The sequence below is a fragment of the Stegodyphus dumicola genome, chromosome 7, assembly GCF_044657685.1.
Source record: "Stegodyphus dumicola isolate Sdum_Otavi_A_Nest chromosome 7, ASM4465768v1".
In the NCBI taxonomy this organism is placed as follows: domain Eukaryota; kingdom Metazoa; phylum Arthropoda; class Arachnida; order Araneae; family Eresidae; genus Stegodyphus; species Stegodyphus dumicola.
In genome coordinates this window covers 162,103,578-162,111,205 of record NC_140774.1, presented here as the reverse complement: position 1 = coordinate 162,111,205, position 7,628 = coordinate 162,103,578, and positions in this window count along the sequence as shown.

Sequence of the window (7,628 nt, the reverse complement as noted above, 5' to 3'; positions counted from 1 at the left end):
TCCCTTTTTTCCGGGTGACATTTTTTCCGCACACCTTCATTCATAAATATATGTATTTCGCCAGGATTTTGATTTTGCACTTCCCAGTTTTTATCAAATAACATAAAATTAGCATTTCATGGAAAAAAATTTTTTTTTTATCTTTAATTTAAACAACAAAGGGATTAGAATTTTTGTTACTTTGCAAAAAGTACTTAGTAAAAAGATGGATTTCGAATTTGAAATGTTTTTGCTATTTGGTTAGTAAATTAATTAATATAATGTAGTATACTACTTAGTTAACTATGTTTTTATTGGGGGAACCATTTAAGGACATATTATAACGGTGGAAATTACTTTTTTTTCTTTTTGAAGTTCCTCTATACATTATAAAATTAACCAATTGATCAATACAATAAAATAAGTACTATAACACAACAACAACGATAAATAGCCTTCTTATATAACAGCCCCAATTAAAATTGCTAACTAACTAAAAACAACGAACGTGGAGACATTTCTATTATGTAGTAAAGTAAGCTTTAAAATATTTTGGAAGAACTGGTCATAAATTATGTGAAAGAAAGTGAATCCAATTTTCATTTTAAAAAATTTTCTTATAATGTGTCAGCTTATTTTAAGCCATTTTATCTAGTAATAACAACATGATATTGTTTCAGATTAAAAATAATGAATGCGATATCATCCATATTTCGAAATGGGCTTATTTAGTTATGCTGTTATAACTACTAATAACTGTTGATGAAACATTTCCACAGCAACATAATTTTGATCTGCTATGCAAGTTCATTTATGTGTTTATTTTTTAATAACTATTGAATCGCCGAATGTAAAAGAAAGCATTAATAAAATCTTTAAATGCCTGTCTTTGAGTCTGAGTTCGAACACAGCATATTTAAAACGAGAGACTATTACAAGACTTTGCTAGGATCCTGCTAGCCGCGCAAGACGCTTTGTTAGAAGGAAACAACTGATTGAAAGCATGTGTTCTAATATCACATCTGTCATTTATCTGTCGAAGAAAAGGTAGGACTTTTGTATGAGTATGTTTCAAAGCTTGTTTTTCCGTTCCCTAAGTACGCCAATCCCCAGGGGTGTAATTAGTCTTTTACGACAAATCTGAACTACTGCAGTTCTTCCGAAACAGTACTTACGATGACATTACTGAATGATCTGAAAGCCATCTGCTATTCTGAACTATTTTGTACTTTCTTTAAAAATGCAGAAGGTTTATAAGTACAGGTTTTTTGCGCATCTACAGTTATTGTTTTCTAATTACTGTCATGTAACATAAATGCAAAAGCATTTAATATTTATTTAGTCTTTCACATAATATGTCAAAACAAATTTCTCTTAAGTCATCTGTTTATGGCTGAAGTTGCTATGTGTATTTCTTTAATTTATGCTATGGAAGTTAAAAATACAGCGATCAATAAAAAATATAAAAATTCTGCACATGTGAAAATAAAATTATGGTAAAATGCTTGAACACCATCTCCAAAACAAGAGACTAAATTTTAAAAAAATCATGTTTGAGCTAAAATATTAATGTCTTGCAAAATCTTTTCTGACATACGTGACAATTTTCTATAGAGGGACAAGCTTTTTTTTACTGCTTAGGCCTAGAGTACTATTTTTTTACTTCTTACTAAACAATCATAGATCTTTCCCAGATTTTACTAATCAAGTCTTGCTGGCCTAAGATGTAATACTTTGATAAAGAAATTCTAAAAAAGTTAGCTTTTTTTATTTCAGTAATTCTAAATACTTTTAAAAATTCGGACTACTACAAATTTTATTAAAACTCATACTATGATTCAAAAAGGTGCTTCAGACCGAAGTTTTTAAATTAAAAAGAAACTGTATTTGATATGGTAATGAAGTTAAAATATCATTGCACCTGCTTAGACAATATTTAATCTAAGAATGCTACTATTTTAGAGAATTCTATGCATTTCAAATAAAAAATAGCACAAATAATTATTATATATTCAGATTATACACGACTACTGCGTCATTCGCCAACATATATTCAAAAAACAATAAAAATTTTTAAAAAAAGTACGTCCAAAAGGACATTTCTTTAACGTTTTGTGTGCTACCTTTATTTATTAAATATCATGTTCTTTGCACTTACACCATAAAATTCAGTTCAATAGCAATGTCGATAATTAATTTTAAAATGCGCATATATTTAGAATTTCCGGTACACAATTCCGAGCGCTAGAGATAAAAAGGTTTCCACCCCCGTAGAGTGTTGCTATTGCTTGCTTTGAAATCTTTGAGTTTGTTACATGTGTGTGATTATGGCAAAGCCTCGAGGGCTATCTGCCTAAAGGGAGGGATGCCTTCGTGGAGGACTTTCTAAGGGAAACTGGCTCGTATACACGTTGCACATGGGGAAAACCACGAAAACGCCCATGCAGCCAGCCCGTTCGCGGGATTCGAACCTCGGACCGAACTACCAGTGTTTAGCGACTTTACCGCTCGGCCGCTGGTGGGCTTTGAGTTTGTTACACAAAAATTCGTTAAAGTTTCACGAAATATGAAATAGGTAATAAAACAAATTCCAAATTTCAAATTTGGTCTTCCACATGCCCATATTCGTAGGAGGATTACGTCATTCAAACTTGGGGCCCTAGTCTGGACACTGTCGAGATGGAGGAACGGGTCGTTTTTTGCGATCTACTCGACAGAGAGCGAGTCTGGTGTCATCGTCTCGATCATTACAGAGATCGACGCGTCGGAAATTTTTCCGACAGCTGCCTAGCTGCCGTTTAACTTTCTGACTGTCGTTTTAGAGCTAAATTCAAGATGGCGGAGCTCACGGATACTTTTTTGGAAGTGTGTTTAACCGATTTGTTGATTTCTCAAGATTTGCGAAGAACTCGGGTATTTCGTGATAGAAATAATGCTTTTGATGCTGATGATTCCACTTTCATTGCATTATTTCGAGTTACAAAACCTATAGCATGGGCCTTATAAATGAATTAAAGCCCTGCTTTACCGGTACATCGACGTCAAAGACAGCAATAACTCCTGAATTAAAGGTAAGGAATAATTCGCTAGTTTTCATATTTCTCTATTGATTTATTAGAAAAGCAATTCCTTAATTTAATTTTAGTGAAAATATTTGGTATTTTTCTGTTTCACATACAGAGTAGGAGTGCATACTTAAAATGTAATTTTTAAACTAGTCTATATTAATGTACTTAATTTTTATCTTTTGATGAATAATTTATAAATTTTGAAATTTTATGTTTTAAATTATAATTTTTCTCTCCACTTTTATTTCAATTTGTAGTGTATAAAAATGTAATACATTAAAGAATACACAGTATATATTCAAAATTAAGCACATCCTAAATTCAACTTTCATGTTAAATTGCTTTGAGTTAAAAACATTTATTTAAGTAATTTTAATTGTACCAATATGAATGTCAATTTCCACTAGTTTTCAGATTCTCTTGTATATAATTAAAGTTAAATTCCTGTACAATTTTCAGTTAAATTACATTCTTGTAAATATTTGAATGCTTGATTTATTAGTTACCAGATTTTATAATTAATTACCAGATTCTACTTTTAGATATTATATCAGTTTTGTGTATTTTTTTATTTAGATTTAAAAAAGGTATAAAGAGAAATATGTATTGCAGTTTCTTTCACTGCATATGTTAAAATATTTACATTAGTTTTATGCATATATTTATTTATTTATATATTTATTTAAAACAGGTTTTGTGTGCCTTAAACTTTTATGCGTCAGGAAGTTACCAGATACGTAGGTAATGACCGATATATTGGGCTGAGCCAGAAATCTGTCAGCCGGTGTATTCGAGACGTCACAAATGCTATTTGTTCTGGCCTTTTCAACAAATGGATTAAATTTCCAATAAATAGTTTCCAACAAAACAAAATTAAATTAGGATTTAATCAAAAGTTTGGATTTCCTGGTGTCATCGGTGCTGTAGATGGCACCCATGTAGCTATAATTGCACCGAAAGACACGGAAGAATGCCAAGGGTTCATTTATATAAACAGAAAATCATTCCATTCACTGAATGTGCAGTTGGTATGTAACTTTTCCTTCCATTTTACATAATATATATGTGTGTGTGTGCATTTATATGCAAGAGGATATATTTATATGTGATTTAACTGTGATTTATATGTGATTTATATGTGATTTAACTTCAGTTATATCATTTTTTTTTTATTATTATTTTCCTTTCCATTACTTTTGTTAAAAATTTCTTATACTTTATTCACTAGTAAATCGCTCTTTAATGGATCATTCAAAAATTGTTATCATATGATTCATACATAATGCTGCTGGCACACATACTAACAAGGTAATAAATGTGAACTGTTTTTCTCAGTAGTATTAAAATCAAAACTTTATAAAAGAGTAATAATGAAGTGATACTATATCTTCCTATTTAGAACTCCATCATTTTTAATGCAAGTACCAGTTATCACTATTTTGTTCTTCTCCCACTTGTTCAATTAAAACGTGGTTATTTTTATCTCCTTATTGACAACTGTACTGTTATAAATATATAAAATGTGTTGAAATTCTTAAACTTCATTGTGTTATGTACTTCATTGTGCTTAATATTCTATGGATTATGCTGAAAGAAAAATTACACATGAAAATGCAAGAATTAATTCTCAAGTCAAAGCGTTATATATTTTTATTAACCAGCTTCATCAAGTCACACCCTAAATTTTAATCATACACATAAATTTGTCAAATAGTGTGTATAACTGTTTGGTTGAGGTTTTATATCCTATTAAAATTACATAGACATGTTATTGCATATTATGATTGATTTACCTAATTACACATCATAACAAATTACCTTCATACTGCAGAAAAGCGAAAATTGTACATTAAATACAGCAGTATTTTATTATGCAAAAAAAAAAAAGTCTTAACCTATTCTTCAGAGACGTGAACTCTGAGGAAAGAAAGAGCCTAGGCGATCTTTGAAAAGAAAATTCTGGGCTCTCCTGGCAGTGCTGATGATGAAAGTAAGTAAAACTAACATCTGTCTGAATATTTGAAAAATCTCAATAATGAGATTTTTTTCCTACTCCCTGAAAATGCAGGGCGTGTTTTCTGTTACTCAAGTAGTGTATGTGATGATGCAAAATATTACATTGTTTGCATTGTAAGGATCTTAAGTTTTACTAACGTTTATTTTATTTTAAATCTTTACTATCACTTCTTATTTTCTACTTCCGGCCAGAATTATAAGCGTGAAGGTTTTTATGCAAAGTTGTCTGGCGAACGCCAAGTATTTAAGTTGTGGCTTTTTGCCAAGCGAGAGAGAGGAAGCAGTGAGTTAAAGCAGGCCGCTTACCTCAGAAGTTACTTAGTTGCTGTTTGCCTTCCGGGCCAGAGGTTTTAATCCTCTTGATAAATTTAAACGTATTGTAGTGTTCACAGTCTCTGTACGACATACGCTTCCTGTTAATATAAGGCCAATCTTCCACGTTTATTAATTTAAAGTTAAATTAGAGTTTAGTTTTATTTTTATACTTTTACGTTAGACCCCAAGTGGCGGGTCAGTGTATTCCGAAGTACGGAAGTTATTGTATATAGAGAAAAATAAAGGGTTTTGTATACCCTTCGTCTGTATCCTGTCTACTTACCACAATTAGTGAACATAGCTTTAGTAAGCTCTCTGTTCCGAGTCAGGTCCTTGTATGTTCCCGAAGAAGGTTAGAAGGAACATTGACCCTGATAGTTGCGCCCAACGAAGAAGAATAACCATGGCCGAGTTTCAAGAAGAACCTGTGCTGCCTGCAGAAACGGCTCAGAATCCAGAAATGCCAGCTGCCGCCCTGGAAGGATTCGGTTACATCGTCCAGACCATGCGCGCTTCGATGAAACCAGAAGCAACGTTTAATGGAAACTCACCGGTAACCAGTTTTTTGGAAAAATTGGATGACCACTTCATGCTCTACCCCGTGCACGAGTTTCAAAAAGTTACCTTAGCTACCAGCGCTTTGAGGGGCCAAGCGCTTAACTGGTTCAAATGTATAGGCAGAAGTCTCTTGGGTCAAGCAGGAAGTCCCACCTATACTTACGAAAATTTCAAGACTGCCCTACTAAAAGCCTTCCCTGTTGTAAGGGATCGTGCGAAATTAGAAACGGAACTTTTCAGTATATATCAACAAAGAATCGAAAACCTCTCGAGCTTTATTTTAAGAAAAATTCACGTTTTCAAGCTCTTGTATGGAAACCGTCCGGATCCTGAAATAATTCAAGTGATTTTGCCGAGGTTACTACGCCAAGTTCAAGACTTTATTCAATTGAGAAATCCGACTACACTGGAAAAGTTATTTGAGCTAGCAATCCAGTTTGAAAGTAGAAGAACGGCGGACGTCGAAAGAAGACGCCAATATCAACAGCGAAACCAATTTGGTACGCCAAGACTACAGCAAACTCAAACACACGGCTACGGAGGCAAAGCGAATCAGTGGGCAAGGAAACCCGAGCATTCAAAAACAGCCGGCGAACGTCGACAGTTCAATAGCAACCCAGGAAAAAAGTCTCAAGACCAGGGGAAAAAGAAGGAAAGCACGGAAAGGAAAAATAATTTAAACTAAAACGGATTTCTGCTGACGAGAGGGTGCAGAAATCCGAAGGCCACGAAAACCCCTCTTCCTACAAGTTAAATACAGTAATGGTGAAAAATTTGACTCTTCCGAAGATTGAAGTCTTGGTGAATAATATCCCAGCCACCGCACTCCTGGATACCGGCGCGCAGTGTTCCTGTGTGGCAGAAGAGTTTTTTTAGGAAGTATTTTCGCAAATACCGCATATATAATGCGGATAATACGACAGTGTTAGCGGCGCAAGGAGAAAAATGTAAGTGCGTAGGTAAAGTACCTTTGTATATCCGTATCAAAGACGAACAAGTAAAGATGATGTTTTTTATAGTAAAGAACCTGCAAGCACATTTAATCTTAGGGATAGATTTTCTTTCCGACGCACAACTACGCTGGATTTTAATGAAGCGTCCCTTAAGCTGACAATGAAACCAGTGCGTACAGAAAAAGCTGAACCGCCGATGTTAAAACCACCTCCCTAATGACGAGCAAGGAAGAATCCGACAAGTGGTAAGTGAATTTGCTTCGTTATTTAGTGATATTCCAGGATTTACTCAGGTTACTAACCATAGTATTGACACCGGAGATGCAATGCCAGTTCGCCAAAAGCCATACCGGTATGATAAGAATAAGGAAAAAATTATAGAATGGTATATTACCGATATGCTACGTAAAAAGATCATAACGCCCATCTCAAGTAGTTATGCTAGCCCGGTGGTTTTATGTAAGAAAAATAATGACTATCCTTTGGAGCATCCAAAAAGGTGGAGATTCGCTGTTGATTACCCTAAATTAAACTCCATAACTAAATATCCGGTATATCCGTTACCGATCATAGAAGAAATTTTAAGGAACATAAAATCAACCAAATTTATGACGACTTTAGACTTAACGACTGGTTATTTTCAAATAGGGGTTAGGCCTGAAGACGTGCCTAAGACTGCTTTTATAACCAAGTCTGGCACTTATGCATTTTTGCGTATGCCGTTTGGCCTTTCAGGGGC